This window comes from Triturus cristatus, chromosome 1_1 (genome assembly GCF_964204655.1).
Source record: "Triturus cristatus chromosome 1_1, aTriCri1.1, whole genome shotgun sequence".
NCBI classification, from domain to species: Eukaryota; Metazoa; Chordata; class Amphibia; order Caudata; family Salamandridae; genus Triturus; species Triturus cristatus.
In genome coordinates, this window is record NC_140579.1 from 909931303 (window position 1) to 909954997 (window position 23695).

The window sequence follows — 23695 nt, forward strand, 5'->3', positions numbered from 1 at the left end:
AGTAATTCTAAGTGTACTTACCAGTAACTTGTATTTCCTTCCATAGGAATCCATTGTGTGGTTTTCACCAGAAAAGTTTCTAAGTGTCCATTTTTGAAACATACAAATATTCCTCTAAAATCAGCCGAACTACGAATTCTGATTTACTCACCTGTTATCAGGAGAGAAACCAGTGCTGCATCTTTGAGAGCAGCACTGACCCTGAAAAGTAATTCTAAGCGTATTTACCAGTACCTTGTATTTCCTTCCATAGGAATCCATTGTGTGGTTTTCACCAGAAAAGTTTCCAAGTGTCCATTTTTTAGACTTACAAATATTCCTCTAAAATCAGTTGAACTACGAATTCCGATTTACTCACCTATTATCAGGAGAGAACCCAGTGCTGCATCTTTTAGAGCAGAACTGACCCTGAAAAGTAATCGTAAGCGTACTTACCAGTAACTTGTATTTCCTTCCATAGGAATCCATTGTGTGGTTTTCACCAGAAAAGTTTCCAAGTGTCCATTTTTGAAACGTACAAATATTCCTCTACAATCAGCCGAACTACGAATTCTGATTTACTCACCTGTTATCAGGGGAGAACACAGGGCTTCATCTTTTAGCCCAGCACTGACCCTGAAAAGTAATTCTAAGCGTACTTACCAGTAACTTGTATTTCCTTCTATAGGAATCCATTGTGTGGTTTTCACCAGAAAAGTTTCTAAGTGTCCAGTTTTTGAAACGCACAGATATTCCTCTAAAACCAGCCGAACTACGAATTCCGATTTACTCACCTGTTATCAGGAGAGAACCCAGTGCTGCATCTTTTAGAGCAGCACTGACCCTGAAAAGTAATTCTAAGCGTATTTACCAGTAACTTGTATTTCCTTCCATAGGAACCCATTGTGTGGTTTTCACCAGAAAAGTTTCCAAGTGTCCATTTTTTAGACTTACAAATATTCCTCTAAAATCAGTTGAACTACGAATTCCGATTTACTCACCTATTATCAGGAGAGAACCCAGTGCTGCATCTTTTAGAGCAGAACTGACCCTGAAAAGTAATTCTAAGCGTACTTACCAGTAACTTGTATTTCCTTCCATAGGAATCCATTGTGTGGTTTTCACCAGAAAAGTTTCCAAGTGTCCATTTTTGAAACGTACAAATATTCCTCTACAATCAGCCGAACTACGAATTCTGATTTACTCACCTGTTATCAGGAGAGAATCCAGTGCTGCATCTTTTAGAGCAGCACTGACTCTGAAAAGTAATTCTAAGCGTATTTACCAGTAACTTGTATTTCCTTCCATAGGAATCCATTGTGTGGTTTTTACCAGAAAAGTTAACAAGTGTCCATTTTTGAAACGTACAAATATTCCTCAAAAATAAGCCGAACTACGAATTCTGATTTACTCACCTGTTATCAGGAGAAGACCCAGTGCTGCATCTTTTAGACCAGCACTGATCCTGAAAAGTAATTCTAAGCGTACTTACCAGTAACTTGTATTTCCTTCCATAGGAATCCATTGTGTGATTTTCACCAGAAAAGTTTCTAAGTGTCCATTTTTGAAACGTACAAATATTCCTCTAAAATCAGCCGAAATACGAATTGCTGTTTACTCACCTGTTATCAGGAGAGAACCCAGGGCTGCATCTTTTAGCCCAGCACTGACTATGAAAAGTGATTCTAAGCGTACTTACCAGTAACTTGTATTTCCTTCCATAGGAATCCATTGTGTGATTTTCACCGGAAAAGTTTCTAAGTGTCCATTTTTTAAATGTACAAATATTCCTCTAAAATCAGCCGAACAACGAATTCCGATTTACTCACCTGTTATCAGGAGAGAACCCAGTGCTGCATCTTTTAGAGCAGCACTGACCCTGAAAAGTAATTCTAAGCGTATTTACCAGTAACTTTTATTTCCTTCCATAGGAATCCATTGTGAGGTTTTCACCAGAAAAGTTTCCAAATGTCCATTTTTTAGACATACAAATATTCCTCCAAAATCACTTGAACTACGAATTCCGATTTACTCACCTGATATCAGGATAAAACCCAGTGCTGCATCTTTTAGACCAGCACTTACCATGAAAATTAATTCTAAGCGTACTTACCAGTAACTTGTACTTCCTTCCATAGGAATCCATTGTGTGGTTTTCACCAGAAAAGTTTCTAAGTGTCCATTTTTGAAACGTACAAATATTCCTCTAAAATCAGCCGAACTACAAATTCCAATTTACTCACCTGTTATCAGGAGAGAACCCAGTGCTGCATCTTTTAGAGCAGCACTGACCCTGAAAAGTAATTCTAAGCGTACTTACCAGTAACTTGTATTTCCTTCCTTAGGAATCCATTGTGTGGTTTTCACCAGAAAAGTTTCCAAGTGTCCATTTATGAAACGTACAAATAATCCTCTAAAATCAGCCTAACTACGAATTCCGATTTACTCACCTGTTATCAAGAGAGAACCCAGTGCTGCATCTATTAGAGCAGGTCTGACCCTGAAAAGTAATTCTAAGCGTATTTACCAGTAACTTGTATTTCCTTCCATAGGAATCCATTGTGTGGTTTTCACCAGAAAAGTTTCCAAGTGTCCATTTTTTAGACTTACAAATATTCCTCTACAATCAGTTGAACTACGAATTCCGATTTACTCACCTGTTATCAGGAGAGAACCCAGTGCTGCATCTTTTAGAGCAGCACTGACCCTGAAAAGTAATTCTAAGTGTATTTACCAGTAACTTGTATTTCCTTCCATAGGAATCCATTTTGTGGTTTTCACCAGAAAAGTTTCCAAGTGTCCATTTTTGAAGCGTACAAATATTCCTCTAAAATCACCCGAACTGCGAATTCTGAGTTACTCACCTGTTATCAGGAGAAAACCCAGTGCTGCATCTTTTAGGCCAGCACTGACCATGAAAAGTAATTCTAAGCGTACTTACCAGTAACTTGTACTTCCTTCCATAGGAATCCATTGTGTGGTTTTCACCAGAAAAGTTTCTAAGTGTCCATTTTTGAAACGTACAAATATTCCTCTAAAATCAGCCGAAATACGAATTCCGATTTACTCACCTGTTATCAGGAGAGAACCCAGGTTTGCATCTTTTAGCCCAGCACTGACCCTGAAAAGTATTTCTAAGCGTACTTACCAGTAAATTGTATTTCCTTCCATAGGAATCCATTGTGTGGTTTTCACCAGAAAAGTTTCTAAGTGTCCATTTTTGAAACGTACAATTATTCCTCTAAAATCAGCCGAACTACGAATTCTGATTTACTCAACTGTTATCAGGAGAAGACCCAGTGCTGCATCTTTTAGACCAGCACTGACTATGAAAAGTAATTCTAAGCGTACTTACCAGTAACTTGTACTTCCTTCCATAGGAATCCATTGTGTGATTTTCACCTGAAAAGTTTTTAAGTGTCCATTTTTGAAATGTACAACTATTCCTCTAAAATCAGCCGAACTATGAATTTTGATTTACTCACCTGTTATCAGTAATGAACTCAAGGCTGCATCTTTTAGCCCAGCACTGACCCTGAAAAGTAATCCTAATCGTACTTACCAGTAACTTGTATTTCCTTCCATAGGAATCCATTGTGTGGATTTCACCAGAAAAGTTTCTAAGTGTCCATTTATGAAACGTACAAATATTCCTCTAAAATCAGCCGAACTACGAATTCCGATTTACTCACCTGTTATCAGGAGAGAACCCAGTGCTGAATCTTTTAGAGCAGCACTGACCCTTAAAAGTAATTCTAAGTGTACTTACCAGTAACTTGTATTTCCTTCCTTAGGAATCCATTGTGTGGTTTTCACCAGAAAAGTTTCCAAGTGTCCATTTATGAAACGTACAAATATTCCTCTAAAATCAGCCGAACTACGAATTCCGATTTACTCACCTGTTATCAGGAGAGAACCCAGTGCTGAATCTTTTAGAGCAGCACTGACCCTTAAAAGTAATTCTAAGCCTATTTACCAGTAACTTTATTTCCTTCTTAGGAATCCATTGTGTGGTTTTCACCAGAAAAGTTTCCAAGTGTCCATTTTTTAGACTTACAAATATTCCTCTAAAATCAGTTGAACTACGAATTCCGATTTACTCACCTGTTATCAGGAGAGAACCCAGTGCTGCATCTTTTAGAGCAGCACTGAACCTGAAAAGTAATTCTAAGTGTATTTACCAGTAACTTGTATTTCCTTCCATAGGAATCCATTGTGTGGTTTTCACCAGAAAAGTTTCCAAGTGTCCATTTATGAAACGTACAAATATTCCTCTAAAATCAGCCGAATTACGAATTCCGATTTACTCACCTGTTATCAGGAGAGAACCCAGTGCTGAATCTTTTAGAGCAGCACTGACCCTTAAAAGTAATTCTAAGCCTATTTACCAGTAACTTTATTTCCTTCTTAGGAATCCATTGTGTGGTTTTCACCAGAAAAGTTTCCAAGTGTCCATTTTTTAGACTTACAAATATTCCTCTAAAATCAGCCGAACTACGAATTCCGATTTACTCACCTGTTATCAGGAGAGAACCCAGTGCTGCATCTTTTAGAGCAGCACTGACTCTGAAAAGTAATTCTAAGCATATTTACCAGTAACTTGTATTTCCTTCCATAGGAATCCATTGTGTGGTTTTTACCAGAAAAGTTAACAAGTGTCCATTTTTGAAACGTACAAATATTCCTCTAAAATCAGCCGAACTACGAATTCTGATTTACTCACCTGTTATCAGGAGAAGACCCAGTGCTGCATCTTTTAGACTAGCACTGATCCTGAAAAGTAATTCTAAGCGTACTTACCAGTAACTTGTATTTCCTTCCATAGGAATCCATTGTGTGATTTTCACCAGAAAAGTTTCTAAGTGTCCATTTTTGAAACGTACAAATATTCCTCTAAAATCAGCCGAAATACGAATTCCGATTTACTCACCTGTTATCAGGGGAGAACACAGGGCTTCATCTTTTAGCCCAGCACTGACCCTGAAAAGTAATTCTAAGCGTACTTACCAGTAACTTGTATTTCCTTCTATAGGAATCCATTGTGTGGTTTTCACCAGAAAAGTTTCCAAGTGTCCATTTTTTAGACTTACAAATATTCCTCTAAAATCAGTTGAACTACGAATTCCGATTTACTCACCTATTATCAGGAGAGAACCCAGTGCTGCATCTTTTAGAGCAGAACTGACCCTGAAAAGTAATTGTAAGCGTACTTACCAGTAACTTGTATTTCCTTCCATAGGAATCCATTGTGTGGTTTTCACCAGAAAAGTTTCCAAGTGTCCATTTTTGAAACGTACAAATATTCCTCTACAATCAGCCGAACTACGAATTCTGATTTACTCACCTGTTATCAGGGGAGAACACAGGGCTTCATCTTTTAGCCCAGCACTGACCCTGAAAAGTAATTCTAAGCGTACTTACCAGTAACTTGTATTTCCTTCTATAGGAATCCATTGTGTGGTTTTCACCAGAAAAGTTTCTAAGTGTCCAGTTTTTGAAACGCACAGATATTCCTCTAAAACCAGCCGAACTACGAATTCCGATTTACTCACCTGTTATCAGGAGAGAACCCAGTGCTGCATCTTTTAGAGCATCACTGACCCTGAAAAGTAATTCTAAGCGTATTTACCAGTAACTTGTATTTCCTTCCATAGGAACCCATTGTGTGGTTTTCACCAGAAAAGTTTCCAAGTGTCCATTTTTTAGACTTACAAATATTCCTCTAAAATCAGTTGAACTACGAATTCCGATTTACTCACCTATTATCAGGAGAGAACCCAGTGCTGCATCTTTTAGAGCAGAACTGACCCTGAAAAGTAATTCTAAGCGTACTTACCAGTAACTTGTATTTCCTTCCATAGGAATCCATTGTGTGGTTTTCACCAGAAAAGTTTCCAAGTGTCCATTTTTGAAACGTACAAATATTCCTCTACAATCAGCCGAACTACGAATTCTGATTTACTCACCTGTTATCAGGAGAGAATCCAGTGCTGCATCTTTTAGAGCAGCACTGACTCTGAAAAGTAATTCTAAGCGTATTTACCAGTAACTTGTATTTCCTTCCATAGGAATCCATTGTGTGGTTTTTACCAGAAAAGTTAACAAGTGTCCATTTTTGAAACGTACAAATATTCCTCAAAAATAAGCCGAACTACGAATTCTGATTTACTCACCTGTTATCAGGAATGAACTCAAGGCTGCATCTTTTAGCCCAGCACTGACCCTGAAAAGTAATCCTAATCGTACTTACTAGTAACTTGTATTTCCTTCCATAGTTATCCATTGTGTTGTTTTCACCAGAAAAGTTTCTAAGTGTCCATTTTTGAAACGTACAAATATTCCTCTAAGATCAGCCGAACTACAAATTCCAATTTACTCACCTGTTATCAGGAGAGAACCCAGTGCTGCATCTATTAGAGAAGCACTGACCCTGAAAAGTAATTCTAAGCGTACTTACCAGTAACTTGTACTTCATTCCATAGGAATCCATTGTGTGGTTTTCACCAGAAAAGTTTCCAAGTGTCCATTTTTTAGACTTACAAATTTTCCTCTAAAATCAGCCGAACTACGAATTCCGATTTACTCACCTGTTATCAGGAGAGAACCCAGTGCTGCATCTTTTAGAGCAGAACTGACCCTGAAAAGTAATTCTAAGCGTACTTACCAGTAACTTGTATTTCCTTCCATAGGAATCCATTGTGTGATTTTCACCAGAAAAGTTTCCAAGTGTCCATTTTTGAAACATACAAATATTCCTCTACAATCAGCCGAACTACGAATTCTGATTTACTCACCTGTTATCAGGAGATAATCCAGTGCTGCATCTTTTAGAGCAGCACTGACTCTGAAAAGTAATTCTAAGCGTATTTACCAGTAACTTGTATTTCCTTCCATAGGAATCCATTGTGTGGTTTTTACCAGAAAAGTTAACAAGTGTCCATTTTTGAAACGTACAAATATTCCTCTAAAATCAGCCGAACTACGAATTCTGATTTACTCACCTGTTATCAGGAGAAGACCCAGTGCTGCATCTTTTAGACCAGCACTGACCCTGAAAAGTAATTCTAAGCGTACTTACCAGTAACTTGTATTTCCTTCCATAGGAATCCATTGTGTGATTTTCACCAGAAAAGTTTCTAAGTGTCCATTTTTGAAACGTACAAATATTCCTCTAAAATCAGCCGAAATACGAATTCCGATTTACTCACCTGTTATCAGGGGAGAACACAGGGCTTCATCTTTTAGCCCAGCACTGACCCTGAAAAGTAATTCTAAGCGTGCTTACCAGTAACTTGTATTTCCTTCTATAGGAATCCATTGTGTGGTTTTCACCAGAAAAGTTTCTAAGTGTTCAGTTTTTGAAACGCACAGATATTCCTCTAAAATCAGCCGAACTACGAATTCCGATTTACTCACCTGTTATCAGGAGAGAACCCAGTGCTGCATCTTTTAGAGCAGCACTGACCCTGAAAAGTAATTCTAAGTGTATTTACCAGTAACTTGTATTTCCTTCCATAGGAAATCATTGAGTGGTTTTCACCAGAAAAGTTTCCAAGTGTCCATTTTTGAAGCGTACAAATATTCCTCTAAAATCAGCCGAACTACGAATTCTGATTTACTCACCTGTTATCAGGAGAAAACCCAGTGCTGCATCTTTTAGGCCAGCACTGACCATGAACAGTAATTCTAAGCATACTTACCAGTAACTTGTACTTCCTTCCATAGGAATCCATTGTGTGGTTTTCACTAGAAAAGTTTCTAAGTGTCCATTTTTGAAATGTACAACTATTCCTCTAAAATCAGCCGAACTATGAATTTTGATTTACTCACCTGTTATCAGGAATGAACTCAAGGCTGCATCTTTTAGCCCAGCACTGACCCTGAAAAGTAATCCTAATCGTACTTACCAGTAACTTGTATTTCCTTCCATAGGAATCCATTGTGTGGATTTCACCAGAAAAGTTTCTAAGTGTCGATTTTTGAAACATACAAATATTCCTATAAAATCAGCCTAACTACGAATTCTAATTTACTCACCTGTTATCAGGAGAGAACCCAGTGCTGCATCTTTTAGAGCAGCACTGACCCTGAAAAGTAATTCTAAGTGTACTTACCAGTAACTTGTATTTCCTTCCATAGGAATCCATTGTGTGGTTTTCACCAGAAAAGTTTCAAGTGTCCATTTTTGAAGCATACAAATATTCCTCTAAAATCACCCGAACTGCGAATTCTGATTTACTCACCTGTTATCAGGAGAAAACCCAGTGCTGCATCTTTTAGGCCAGCACTGACCATGAAAAGTCATTATACGCGTACTTACCAGTAGCTTGTACTTCCTTCCATAGGAATCCATTGTGTGGTTTTTACCAGAAAAGTTTCCAAATGTCCATTTTTTAGACTTACAAATATTCCTCTAAAATGAGTTGAACTACGAATTCCGATTTACTCACCTGATATCAGGAGAAAACCCAGTGCTGCATCTTTTAGACCAGCACTGATCATGAAAAGTAATTCTAAGCGTACTTACCAGTAACTTGTACTTCCTTCCATAGGAATCCATTGTGTGGTTTTCACCAGAAAAGTTTCTAAGTGTCCATTTTTGAAACGTACAAATATTCCTCTAAAATCAGCCGAAATACGACTTCTGATTTACTCACCTGTCATCAGGAGAGAACCCAGGGCTGCATCTTTTAGCCCAGCACTGACCCTGAAAAGTAATCCTAATCGTACTTACCAGTAACTTGTATTTCCTTCCATAGGAATCCATTGTGTGGATTTCACCAGAAAAGTTTCTAAGTGTCGATTTTTGAAACGTACAAATATTCCTATAAAATCAGCCGAACTACGAATTCTAATTTACTCACCTGTTATCAGGAGAGAACCCAGTGCTGCATCTTTTAGAGCAGCACTGACCCTGAAAAGTAATTCTAAGTGTACTTACCAGTAACTTGTATTTCCTTCCTTAGGAATCCATTGTGTGGTTTTCACCAGAAAAGTTTCCAAGTGTCCATTTATGAAACGTACAAATATTCCTCTAAAATCAGCCGAACTACGAATTCTGATTTACTCACCTGTTATCAGGAGAGAACCCAGTGCTGAATCTTTTAGAGCAGCACTGACCCTGAAAAGTAATTCTAAGCGTATTTACCAGTAACTTTATTTCCTTCTTAGGAATCCATTGTGCGGTTTTCACCAGAAAAGTTTCCAAGTGTCCATTTTTTAGACTTACAAATATTCCTCGAAAATCAGTTGAACTACGAATTCCGATTTACTCACCTGTTATCAGGAGAGAACCCAGTGCTGCATCTTTTAGAGCAGCACTGAACCTGAAAAGTAATTCTAAGTGTATTTACCAATAACTTGTATTTCCTTCCATAGGAATCCATTGTGTGGTTTTCACCAGAAAAGTTTAAAAGTGTCCATTTTTGAAGCGTACAAATATTCCTCTAAAATCACCCGAACTGCGAATTCTGATTTACTCACCTGTTATCAGGAGAAAACCCAGTGCTGCATCTTTTAGACCAGCAATGACCATGAAAAGTAATTCTAAGCGTACTTACCAGTAACTTGTACTTCATTCCATAGGAATCCATTTTGTGGTTTTCACCAGAAAAGTTTCCAAGTGTCCATTTTTTAGACTTACAAATATTCCTCTAAAATCAGCCGAACTACGAATTCCGATTTACTCACCTGTTATCAGGAGAGAACCCAGTGCTGCATCTTTTAGAGCAGAACTGACCCTGAAAAGTAATTCTAAGCGTACTTACCAGTAACTTGAATTTCCTTCCATAGGAATCCATTGTGTGGTTTTCACCAGAAAAGTTTCCAAGTGTCCATTTTTGAAACGTACAAATATTCCTCTAAAATCAGCCGAACTACGAATTCCGATTTACTCACCTGTTATCAGGAGAGAACCCAGTGCTGCATCTTTTAGAGCAGCACTGACCCTGAAAAGTAATTCTAAGCGTATTTACCAGTAACTTGTATTTCCTTCCATAGGAATCCATTGTGTGGTTTTCACCAGAAAAGTTTCCAAGTGTCCATTTTTTAGACTTACAAATATTCCTCTAAAATCAGTTGAACTACGAATTCCGATTTACTCACCTGTTATCAGGAGAGAACCCAGTGCTGCATCTTTTAGAGCAGCACTGACCCTGAAAATTAATTCTAAGCGTATTTACCAGTAACTTGTATTTCCTTCCATAGGAATCCATTGTGTGGTTTTCACCAGAAAAGTTTCCAAGTGTCCATTTTTTAGACTTACAAATATTCCTCTAAAATCAGTTGAACTACGAATTCCGGTTTACTCACCTGTTATCAGGAGAGATCCCAGTGCTGCATCTTTTAGAGCAGCACTGACCCTAAAAAGTAATTCTAAGTGTATTTACCAGTAACTTGTATTTCCTTCCATATGAATCCATTGTGTGGTTTTCACCAGAAAAGTTTCCAAGTGTCCATTTTTGAAGCGTACAAATATTCCTCTAAAATCACCCGAACTGCGAATTCTGATATACTCACCTGTTATCAGGAGAGAACCCAGTGCTGCATCTTTTAGAGCAGCACTGACCCTGAAAAGTAATTCTAAGCGTATTTACTAGTAACTTTTATTTCCTTCCATAGGAATCCATTGTGAGGTTTTCACCAGAAAAGTTTCCAAATGTCCATTTTTTAGACATACAAATATTCCTCTAAAATCAGTTGAACTACGAATTCCGATTTACTCACCTGATATCAGGAGAAAACCCAGTGCTGCATCTTTTAGACCAGCATTGACCATGAAAATTAATTCTAAGCGTACTTACCAGTAACTTGTACTTCCTTCCATAGGAATCCATTGTGTGGTTTTCACCAGAAAAGTTTCTAAGTGTCCATTTTTGAAACGTACAAATATTCCTCTAAAATCAGCCGAACTACGAATTCCGATTTACTCACCTGTTATCAGGAGAGAACCCAGTGCTGCATCTTTTAGAGCAGCACTGGCCCTGAAAAGTAATTCTAAGCGTATTTACCAGTAACTTGGATTTCCTTCCATAGGAATCCATTGTGTGGTTTTCACCAGAAAAGTTTCTAAGTGTCCATTTTTGAAACGTACAAATATTCCTCTAAAATCAGCCGAAATACGAATTCCGATTTACTCACCTGTTATCAGGAGAGAACCCAGGGCTGCATCTTTTAGCCCAGCACTGACCCTGAAAAGTAATTCTAAGCGTACTTACCAGTAACTTGTATTTCCTTCCATAGGAATCCATTGTGTGGTTTTCACCAGAAAAGTTTCTAAGTGTCCATTTTTGAAACGTACAATTATTCCTCTAAAATCAGCCGAACTACGAATTCTGATTTACTCAACTGTTATCAGGAGAAGACCCAGTGCTGCATCTTTTAGACCAGCACTGACTATGAAAAGTAATTCTAAGCGTACTTACCAGTAACTTGTACTTCCTTCCATAGGAATCCATTGTGTGATTTTCACCTGAAAAGTTTCTAAGTGTCCATTTTTGAAATGTACAACTATTCCTCTAAAATCAGCCGAACTATGAATTTTGATTTACTCACCTGTTATCAGTAGGCCTGGGCCAAAATTCCGTTCCGTTCGCGGAAGTTGCGATATTTTGGCATTCTCGCGTTCCGCGGAAAGCGCGAAAATGTCAAAATTTCCGCATTCCGCAGCTTAGCGATAATTTCTTTTCTTGCTCGCGCTGTAAATCAATACATATTCGCGCGCGCGATCGCCTTACCTGAATCCCTGCGTTCTCCGACAAGTTTTCTTGACCCGGTCGCGTTCTCCACGAGATGTTGGATTTTGGTAGCCATTTTGCGCTGTCTCGCGAGAGTTCGCGGCCGCATTCAAGTCATTTTTCACGCGATCACGTCATTTGTCGCGCGATCAGGTATTTCTTCTCGCGATCATGCACCGCGCGAGTATGAGAAGATTGAGATCTCGAACATGTCATTCTACATCGCGAGCCAGAGAATGAGGACGCGGGCACATGAAATCGAACGCGAACAGGAGAAAGAGACCGCGAACACGTCATATCCAACGCGACAGGGACAAAGAAGAGAACGCGATCATATCGTTTTCGACACGCCGGCGGAAGTAATGTGAAGCTGGAGAACTCAACAATGTAAAATTTACAATTTGGAGAGGAATATCGGCTCTAGCAGCATGAAACCATCTGCAAATACTGATTTTGGATGAAAAGAACTCCTTACATTCACATTTGGCTTTCCTTTTTTGTGCAAGGACTCCAGGAGTCATTTTTTTTTTACAAAGTGGAGAGAGGGAGGAAGTGACACAGATTCTCCAACTTCCTGTTCCTGTCCAGCAGGCTCCTCCCAGTGCTTTGTCCATCTCCTGCTCATTCTGCCTTTGGATTTGGAGCTCTCTCTTTTTGTCTGCTGCATCATTGCAATTGGATTTCAGGATTTTTGGAATAGGATATTTTACAAGTAAGTGGTTGTTGTGTTTGATTGTGGGCATTGCAGTTGTTGTGTAACTACAATTTATTTTTGATAATTAATTATCATCATTCCTTTTTTTTTTTTTTAATTTATTTTAATTTTGTGGGTTGTAGTAGTAGGCCCGAGCTAGCCATGGGCATGGCCTCATGGGTGTGTGTGTGCATGATGAAGCAACTGTTCCTTTTGTTTTTTGAATATATTTCATTTTCAATCACATTTAGGGCATGGATGGCATTGGATTGAGTTGTGGAAGTGTGTTTTTTGGGGTGGCCTTGCTGATGTTGTTGGGCCTGGACATGTGGCTGGTGGCCATTTTGAGGCCTAGGCCTGCAAGCTTGCCTGGCCTTGTCTGCCAGCAGGCCTGCTTTCATCCACTGCTACCAGAGCAGGTAGCCACAGCTTTAGTAATCTACTGTTTTCTGTGTGTTCTGTTGATTTTAGATATCATTTTGGGCATGGATGGCATTGGATTGAGTTGGGGAAGTGTGTATTTTGGGGTGGCCTTGCTGATGTTGTTGGGGCTCGCCATGTGGCTGGTGGCCATTTTGAGGCCTAGGCCTGCAAGCTTGCCTGGCCTTGTCTGCCAGCAGGCCTGCTTTCATCCACTGCTACCAGAGCAGGTAGCCACAGCTTTAGTAATCTACTGTTTTCTGTGTGTTCTGTTGATTTTAGACATCATTTTGGGCATGGATGGCATTGGATTGAGTTGGGGAAGTGTGTATTTTGGGGTGGCCTTGCTGATGTTGTTGGGGCTCTCCATGTGGCTGGTGGCCATTTTGAGGCCTAGGCCTGCAAGCTTGCCTGGCCTTGTCTGCCAGCAGGCCTGCTTTCATCCACTGCTACCAGAGCAGGTAGCCACCGCTTTAGTAATCTACTGTTTTCTGTGTGTTCTGTTGATTTTAGACATCATTTTGGGCATGGATGGCATTGGATTGAGTTGGGGAAGTGTGTATTTTGGGGTGGCCTTGCTGATGTTGTTGGGGCTCGCCATGTGGCTGGTGGCCATTTTGAGGCCTAGGCCTGCAAGCTTGCCTGGCCTTGTCTGCCAGCAGGCCTGCTTTCATCCACTGCTACCAGAGCAGGTAGCCACAGCTTTAGTAATCTACTGTTTTCTGTGTGTTCTGTTGATTTTAGACATCATTTTGGGCATGGATGCCATTGGATTGAGTTGGGGAAGTGTGTATTTTGGGGTGGCCTTGCTGATGTTGTTGGGGCTCTCCATGTGGCTGGTGGCCATTTTGAGGCCTAGGCCTGCAAGCTTGCCTGGCCTTGTCTGCCAGCAGGCCTGCTTTCATCCACTGCTACCAGAGCAGGTAGCCACAGCTTTAGTAATCTACTGTTTTCTGTGTGTTCTGTTGATTTTAGACATCATTTTGGGCATGGATGGCATTGGATTGAGTTGGGGAAGTGTGTATTTTGGGGTGGCCTTGCTGATGTTGTTGGGGCTCGCCATGTGGCTGGTGGCCATTTTGAGGCCTAGGCCTGCAAGCTTGCCTGGCCTTGTCTGCCAGCAGGCCTGCTTTCATCCACTGCTACCAGAGCAGGTAGCCACAGCTTTAGTAATCTACTGTTTTCTGTGTGTTCTGTTGATTTTAGACATCATTTTGGGCATGGATGCCATTGGATTGAGTTGGGGAAGTGTGTATTTTGGGGTGGCCTTGCTGATGTTGTTGGGGCTCTCCATGTGGCTGGTGGCCATTTTGAGGCCTAGGCCTGCAAGCTTGCCTGCCCTTGTCTGCCAGCAGGCCTGCTTTCATCCACTGCTACCAGAGCAGGTAGCCACAGCTTTAGTAATCTACTGTTTTCTGTGTGTTCTGTTGATTTTAGACATCATTTTGGGCATGGATGGCATTGGATTGAGTTGGGGAAGTGTGTATTTTGGGGTGGCCTTGCTGATGTTGTTGGGGCTCGCCATGTGGCTGGTGGCCATTTTGAGGCCTAGGCCTGCAAGCTTGCCTGGCCTTGTCTGCCAGCAGGCCTGCTTTCATCCACTGCTACCAGAGCAGGTAGCCACAGCTTTAGTAATCTACTGTTTTCTGTGTGTTCTGTTGATTTTAGACATCATTTTGGGCATGGATGGCATTGGATTGAGTTGGGGAAGTGTGTATTTTGGGGTGGCCTTGCTGATGTTGTTGGGGCGCGCCATGTGGCTGGTGGCCATTTTGAGGCCTAGGCCTGCAAGCTTGCCTGGCCTTGTCTGCCAGCAGGCCTGCTTTCATCCACTGCTACCAGAGCAGGTAGCCACAGCTTTAGTAATCTACTGTTTTCTGTGTGTTCTGTTGATTTTAGACATCATTTTGGGCATGGATGGCATTGGATTGAGTTGGGGAAGTGTGTATTTTGGGGTGGCCTTGCTGTTGTTGTTGGGGCTCTCCATGTGGCTGGTGGCCATTTTGAGGCCTAGGCCTGCAAGCTTGCCTGGCCTTGTCTGCCAGCAGGCCTGCTTTCATCCACTGCTACCAGAGCAGGTAGCCACAGCTTTATTGATCAAGTGTTTTCTATGTGATCTGTTGAATTTTTAGACATCACCTTCCTGAGAGTGTAGTGTGGCTGTACACAGTACTAGTAGTATAACATAGCTCTAGTTAAAAAAAATTCATAAATGGCTAGACTATCTTTTGTTTGCACTAGTACAGTACTAAGTAACTAAACCACAAAAACAAATGCAACATTTCACTGATTTTCTTCTCCTGTCTTCTTTGCTTTTAGGTGCACAAAAGACAGAGTAGGAGGTGTCATCGGCATCACCTGGCTACCCGTTGTACTGCCAGCCAGACAGAAGTCCTGCTGCGCATCACGCCCACGTGTGACCAGAACTTGTTGTGCATCTGCCTCCTGCCTGACGTCGGAATAAGATGGCCCCAAAGAAAGGTACCAGGTCCAGTACCAAGAAAGTTGCTGGTGAGAAGAAGGAACAGAAAAAGGAAGTGCCATTAACCACGACTGGTGGTGTGCCGGCCAAGGTTTTTTTTGGCACCAAAGCGTTGTCCGGGAACCAAGCTGGGAGCAGCACAGCGGTCCAGCAACCCCACCAACCTAGGCCCAAGGGCTTTACTGTCGCAGAGGTAGCCAGTCTACTAACGGGCAGCGATGTTGAAGAAATGTCATTACCGCAAAGTAGTACACAATCAAGTTCAACGCAGGCGCAAACTCAGCAGATCAGTGTGCAGCCGCCGCAACAAGAACAGCAGCAGCAGCCGGCGCAACCAGAACAGCAGCAGCAGCCGGCGCAACCAGAACAGCAGCAGCAGCCGGCGCAACCAGAACAGCAGCAGCAGCCGGCGCAACCAGAACAGCAGCAGCAGCCGGCGCAACCAGAACAGCAGCATCAGCCGGCGCAACCAGAACAGCAGCAGCAGCCGGCGCAACCAGAACAGCAGCAGCCGCCGCAACCAGACCAGCAGCAGCAGCCGCCGCAACCAGAACAGCAGCAGCAGCCGCCGCAACCAGAACAGCAGCAGCCGCCACAACAGCCCACCATAGTAGTTGTTGCTCCTGACGTAGGGGCATTTCAGGAAATCGAGCTTCCTGCAGACAAAGCGGAGCGAAGTCAAACCACTGTTTCAGAACATCTATTGTCTTCCAGACCACCAGCAAGGAAAAGGAGGCTTAGTCCATCATCTTCTTCTTCAAGCCCCGCTTCTGATGATCGTGATGACACTTGGGTCCCACCAGCTCGGTCTGAGAGTGAAGTACGCCACAAGACATTGCTTCTGAAAAGGAAGGTCCCAGAAAAACTTAGAGTTATGGAGGTAGATGTAGAAGAGGGGGGTGATGATGTTGATGAAGACGAGCCAGTCATCACGCACATTACTCCCGCCCCAAAGGGATTGGAGACCGACATTCTAACCCTATCCAGAAAGGCTGCTACTGAGTGGGATGCAGCACGGATCTCACCAACACAGGTTACACCACCACTACCTCCAGCTGCCATATTTTCCAAGGCCCGGCAGGGACCTACATCCAGCTCAACCACCTCAGTAGGAAGTGGTAGTAAAAGTCACAGTGTAGGTGGACAGGGTCACATATTTTCAAGGACCCCCTCAAGTTCATCTGGTGTTGAAAGTGGCACATCCAGCAGTGCCAGAAAGTTCTCCTCCCCAGTTTGGGACTTCTTTTCTGTTAGCGCCAAGGAGGAGAACATTGCTATATGCGCAATTTGTCGGCAAGGTGTTCGGCGTGGTAAGCTTGGTACAAACTATGGTACCGGAGGACAAGCAAGTCATCTCAGAATACACCACACTATTGTGTGGGAGGATCACCTACTTAAGTTAAAAGAAAGTAGGAAAACTAAACCCTTTGAAGTTGGTCAGGAATCAGGGAGCGATATTATTGTGGTGGCAGGTGAAGAACAGGGAGGCATTTCTAGCCCTGTCTCCAGTAGTGCAGTCACTGCAGTGGTAACGCCCACATCCTCCTCAGTAACATCAGAGTGGCACCGCAGTAAGAGCCATACTCAGAGTGTGGGTGAGACACCAAGGCGACCGGCGGCGAGTACCTCAATGAGACAATCTGTGTCGTTGAGCCTTAGTGGGTTAATGGCACCACTAAGGAAAGTAAGCCAGCCTACCATTGACAGCATGTTTAGGTTGGAGGGGCAGTTCCAACGCAACCACCCAACGGCACGATTGTACAATGCGAAGCTGGCTAAAATTTTAGCGCTGGACCTTCTTCCTTTTTCATTTGTGGAAGGGGTGGGTTTCCTTGAATTTGTGTCTGCCATCTGCCCGAAATGGAAAGTTCCAAGCCGGTCCTATTTTGCAAGAATTGCTGTTCCGGCACTACATCATGATGTGCTGGAATTGGTTGGACAAGCTTTGCAGAAGAGTGCTGTGCACAATATCCACCTGACAACAGACATGTGGACCAGTTGCCAAGCCACAGATTACATGTGTATCACTGCACACTGGATCTCTTTTGTGGGGGTTAAAGATCAACTATCTGCACGAGGTGTTGTTGACACAGCTGCGATTTTTGAATGTACTCGGAAACATGCAACTGTAGCCATGTTCGCCATGGAGAAATCTCATACGGCTGAAAACATTTTAGAAGAGTTTCGCACCAAGGTTTTGGAATGGCTGCAGCCCAGAGGGCTTGGTATTGGTTTTGTTGCCACAGACAATGGCAGTAATGTACTTAAGGCCATGGAACTTGGTTCCTATTTCAGGGTTCCGTGTTTGGCACACTGCATAAACATTATAGTGCAAGACTTTCTGAAAAAAGAACCCATAGTAAGCAATTTACTGTCCATCTGCCGAAGAATATGCACTCATTTCAGCCATTCTTTTAAAGCTCGGAAGCAGCTGAGGATCCTCCAACGTGAGCGTAGGGTGCCAGTCAAGGCACTCATCCAGGAGGTGGCAACACGTTGGAACTCAACGTATTACATGCTTGATCGTCTGTACGAACAGCACAGGTCACTCAATGATTATGTCTGGTACAGAAGCAGTGATGCTAGTGTTAAAGGCATGACCCTTCAGAGGGAGCAATGGACCCTAATTCAATGCCTGACTGAGATGCTGTCTCCTTTTGAGGTCTTCACACGTGAAGTCAGCAAGGAGGACTGTACAATGGGCCAAGCGATCCCATTGTTGCAAATGCTAGAGCATGAGCTGAATAATGTGTCTGAATCCTACAAAGGTGTAGAGGACAGAAGGCAAGCCCATGACTTGGTGGAGAGCTTATCCAGGCGCTTATCAGAAAATGTAAGGATACAAAATAAAATTTTGTCACAAGACCATTACATTTGTGCCACAATTCTGGATCCACGTGCAAAATTAGGACTATTCCTTTCTTTTTCCGACACTGATGTTGCCCGCTACAAAAGTTGTATAGCTGAAGCAGCCATCAAGTTTGAAAACGAAGGGCTGCTAATTAAAAGCCCGCCACATCAACCCACAACAAGTACTGATACTGAAGCAGGCCATGCAGAATCAAGTGCAACTTCGTCGGCTGAGGGCAGTGCGGTTGGCTCACAATCGCAACACTCACCATCACCATCGACTACAAAAACAATAACTGGATCATTCAGCCGAGTACAATCATTATCAGATTGGTATGTAAAGATGGGCCGTAAGCACAGTGCTGATGCACAGAAAAAACAGCACAAAAGCTTACCAGCAGCAACCCTGAACATTGAGCGGATGGTCCAGGCCTATCTGGACGACCCAACAGAGGTGTACGTTGATCAAAACCCAGTGCAGTATTGGTATAGGAAAAGGTCTGAATGGCCACAGCTCAGCAGGCTGGCAATAAGCTATCTGGCTTGCCCTGTCGCAAGTGTCTCTTCCGAACGTGTTTTCAGTGCTGCTGGTTCCATTGTAACCTTGAGAAGGACCAGTCTATCTCCCAAAAACGTGGAGAGGTTAACAATGATCAAAATGAATCAGCACTTCATACCACCGAATTACACAATGCATGAATCAACAGAGGAAGATGAGGACAGCGGCTCAGGTGACGGAAGTATTGTGTCAGATGATTACCTACTACTGGACGATCCCCCAGAGTTTGAGGACGAGCTATACTTCCCTGACAATTAGGCTCGCACTTACTGTCTTCCTCCCTTTTTTCCCCCTTTGTGTGTGTCTGTTGTTCCGGTTATAAACTTGTGAATCGCAACCAATGCATTATCACCGTCTTCTAATCTTCTAATTTAAGATACAAGTTTCAGGTGTCTGCCATTTGACACTACAGTCCTCAGAATCCAGCTCCTCCGCTCGATCATACTGCATCTCCTGGTCAATTCCATTTCCCTCATGAATGATGATTGGATGATGGTAACAACAAATTCAAACTTTCCTCGTCCTTCCAAAACAAGTGGACCATGAATCTGATGACTTCTATAGCTATCCTCCTTCAGAGCCGAGAGAGACTGGCCATTAACTGAAAATAAGATGCAACAGGTAATGATTGATGCCATGCATTGTCCGCAGAAAAGCAGACTGAGTGATGTAGATTTTGTTGTGTGTGTTGCGCATGAATGAATTGATGTAATTGTGCACTGCCACTAATCAACTTTCTACAGAACACACTAGTAATTACTAATTTTCCTCTTCTGGCAAACAAGAAATGTGTACTTCTCTCCTGCATCTTGGTGATACATTGCTTTTAATTCAATACAGGAAGGGCACTCACTCAATCTGCGCAATGCAAATGACTGTGACTTAACAGCACCGTCCATCATGATGATGGCGAAAGAGACGGCCTGCAGCGTTAACGAGATGAGATGCAACAGGTAATGATTGATGCCATGCATTGGCCGCAGAATAGCAGACTGAATGATGTAGATTTTGTGGTGTGTTTCGCATGAATTGATGTAATTGTGCACTGCCACTAATCAACTTTCTACAGAACACACTAGTAATTACTAATTTTCCTCTTCTGGCAAACAAGAAATGTGTACTTCTCCTGCATCTTGGTGATACATTGCTTTTAATTCAATACAGGAAGGGGACTCACTCAATCTGCTGCGCAATGCAAATGACTGTGACTTAAACAGCACCGTCCGTCATGATGATGGCGAAAGAGACGGCCCGTTAACTTAAGATGAGAAGTAACAGGTAATAAATGATGATAATTAATGGCATGCATTGGACACCTGACTCTGAGCTATTGATCTTTGTGTTTGCGTTGTTTGTTGTGCACAAAGTGAATGATGTCAAAGTGTACTAGTGTTAATCTATCTTTCTGTACACAATAAAGAATGACTCAAGTCAGTAATATTTATATTTCTACTCTTGTTGTGTTCTAAAAATTACACTTGTACTGCAGGCCGATCTTCAGTCAGTAGAAGTATCAGAGCTGATGATGAAGTCAGGAGGATGTTTCATGAGTGGCATAAAACGGAAAAGCCTAAAGGTAAACACGTGAACCACAACCACAGCACACCCAAATGTCTGTGTAGAAGTTGAATAGAGTGTAGCGGTGGGATGACTGCAGTGCATTGATTTTACTAACTTTAACTGTAAAATGCTATGTCTGGAATGGATAATGTGCTTTGCGTTTGTCCAACTCTTTGAGAGAAAAAAAAAAAGGACTCTAAAGTGTTAACGTAGGATGTGCTAATGGTAAGCACTGTGGGCCTGATCTCTCCTGTTACTGTTGAAGGTCTATGCTGGAAACAGACTACAGTAGAGATGATGCATATGCATACATGCCACCTCGGAAAGTGTTCTTGTTGCACTACACCATCACTTGTGCATTTGTTTTCACTTTCTTTCTGAATATCCCCTTTGGTTTTCAATCTAAAATTACAGGCCGGGCCTTGTCCAAAACTTTGTAAAACATTACAATGCATATTAATTACCTTACCAATCAATCACCTTTTTATTCCAGCCGGGCAGTGGCGAGTGGTGAGGCGACACACCCAAGATTGATGGACGAGAGGAGCAAGAGGAATGCCGAGATGCAAAAAACCAGTCCACATTTTTGACCAGGATAACACAGTAACAGTATCCACTTTTCACTTCTTTTAAATAATTTGATTAATATCTTGTATACATTCTTTACAACAGTGTGTTCTTGGAGTTGTTATTATCAATCATCATTACGTTTGCTCTGTGTTTACGATTCTTCACTACCAATATTTAAAATTTCTATTTGCTATCTGTTAAAGTTTTAAGGCCGGAACAGAACAAGAAATAGAAGTGTATGTAATCCGGGTCTCATCATGCATGCATTTCCTTTTTTATACCTTAACATATGGAATGGATATGGTATGGTAGTCTTCAATGATTGTCGTTTGTTTGTCTATGTATGCATACTGTTTTTCTATGTCAAACCTTTCCCAAAATCCCCCTTCCCATCCAATCAACGGACCCTAACCCTCTTCCCCCGGGCTGTGTGACTTATTGTCGAGGTGTAACTAAATTAAATGTACACCAATACTTAATCACACACTTGCTGGGGCGGATGTGGTGAAAGCAACACTACTTCAATTTCAATGCAGAGCGATGATCTTCTTCTGCTTGCCCACCCATGAGTAGGATATTTCACAGGTTATTTTATTTAACAAAGGAACATATACCTCAGCATGAATTGGCGGCATTGATTTGATTTGTTTGTTGTCATTCCTCATATACAGCACTAACTGTTAGACTGTAGGCATAGCCAAGTCGACAAAACTATAGTTTGTAACTCTGTCTAGTAGGCTATCCTCATAATATCCAGCATTCATTTTTTTTGTCAAATATTTGAGCATATAATTGTTGCTCGGTAAATTCTGTGATGTACTTCATTCAACTACTCCTCTAACAGTCTCTCAAAGGCGATTGACTATCTCCTTTTCTTTTTTTGGAAATGCTGCTACCCTGCCAGTGTATACTACTACTATACTACCACCACCACCCCAATCATGGCATGTATGAAAAAGGAAACCATCTTCACCATGCAGCCAGTGCTGTGCCACAGTTGGACATAAACATCAAGCACCGGTAAGAGAGAAGTTTGGGGGAGGCAGAATCAATAATGGACATGTTGTCAATGATGTCAGTTTCAAACACCACTCCAAAGAATGCATAGTAGGACCAGTCAATGAGTGAGGTGTGTCGCATCTATCTGTTTGTGTCTTATACAGTCAGCAAATTATTGAAATCAAACACACGCTATGGGCGGCCATGCACCAGCAAAGAAACAGTGTGATGTAAAACAGTTACCCCACCTACAAAACATTAACAACATTGCATGTAACATAGAAAAATATATTTAATTGACCCTAACAAATAAACTAAACCCACAAAAGCTGACCCACCCCCCTCCCTAACCCCAACGACTGTCCATAGAAATAGAGAACGCCCAAACGAGTGAGGAAACAAACAGGAATTAAAAAAGGGGCAGTGACAGGGACTAACTGGTGGGGCGGGACTGGAGGAGGACACGAATCTGGTCCTCTAAATGGGCGACGCGGCGTCTAAGGCCGCGGCAGTTGCAACCACAGTGGGGGGGGGCACCGGAGATGGCACGGTGGCGGCGGGCAGCCGCCAGACGGTGGCGCCGTACCGCTGGAGGGCGGTGGCTGGGGCCCGGGGCACTGGAGGAGGCTTCAATTGCTGCTGCACTCTCCTCCTCCTCCTCGGCTAGGACCACCAGCCGCCGGTATTCCTGCTGGATTGCCTCCAGCTTCCGGCGCCGTGCCTTGGCGGCCAACTCCTTCCGGTTGATTTTCGGAGTAGCTGTGTATCAAAAAGAAAAAAACAAGACAATTGTAAAATATAGTCTTAATAAAACAGTAGGACAAGGTAATTATTTATACACATAGTGGCATGGTAGAGTAGCACTATAAAATAAAGCACAGTAGTACATAACATTTTAAATGTCGCCCGTCCTTCTTCCTTCCACCTGTCTTACACTTTTTAGTTGAACAGTGCACCAGGTGCTCTTCTCCATAAAACTTTCAAAGCGGAGTTGAAATCAGATAGATGAGGCCATTGGTTACTCAATACTCTGGCTCCTAGTCCTATACCAATTAAAGGGAATTCTAGTCTTCTAGTTCACTCTTCAAACGTCCCCAAGAACTCATACTTACTTACGACATCGGATAGCGGGCGGACTTTGTCCGCCCGCCATCCGACTGCTAAAAAGGGTGGGGGTCCCGTGGGGACAATTAATTAGGATGATGCGCCCGGCACAGTGACGCTGAAAGCAATGCTAAAATGTTGTGCTGCTTTTCCAAGCACAACATGACGGGCCTCGCACGGAGCCTGTCACGTTTTGCTTTGAAAGTCGGGGGGTACCATAGCATCGGTAGGTACCCTCCATGGGGGCCCCCAAGCATACTCTGCAATGTGTGCATGCCTTTCCGTGGCGGACGGTAATGCCGCCACGCAAAGGCATTCCAAAATGCAGATTATATGGCTGCCGGTGTGGTGAGAGAGACACCACCGCCATATTGAACCCTTTTCCGCCTAGACATGTCTGAATATTTTCTACAGGGATGGCGGGAGGTTTGCCCCTGCTGTGACGGCAGTGAATTCCAGCCAGCCCGGCGGGGGCAATACGCCCACCATCCTAATGGGGCCCTAATTCACAACTTTACAGTATACATATACATACAGTACACCTTTGCAGTGAGTGTGCTGTCAAGTTCAACAATAGTTAAAGATTATGAATCTAACTTACCACCGCCTGCCACTGGTGCTGCCACTCCCCCTCCGTTGCTATCTGCAACTGCCGCATCCTCGCCCTCTGCGTCGCCTTCGCTGGCCCCAGCAATGGTGGTCGGTAGTGCGCCTAGAAAACATTACACATTTATTAGGCAACA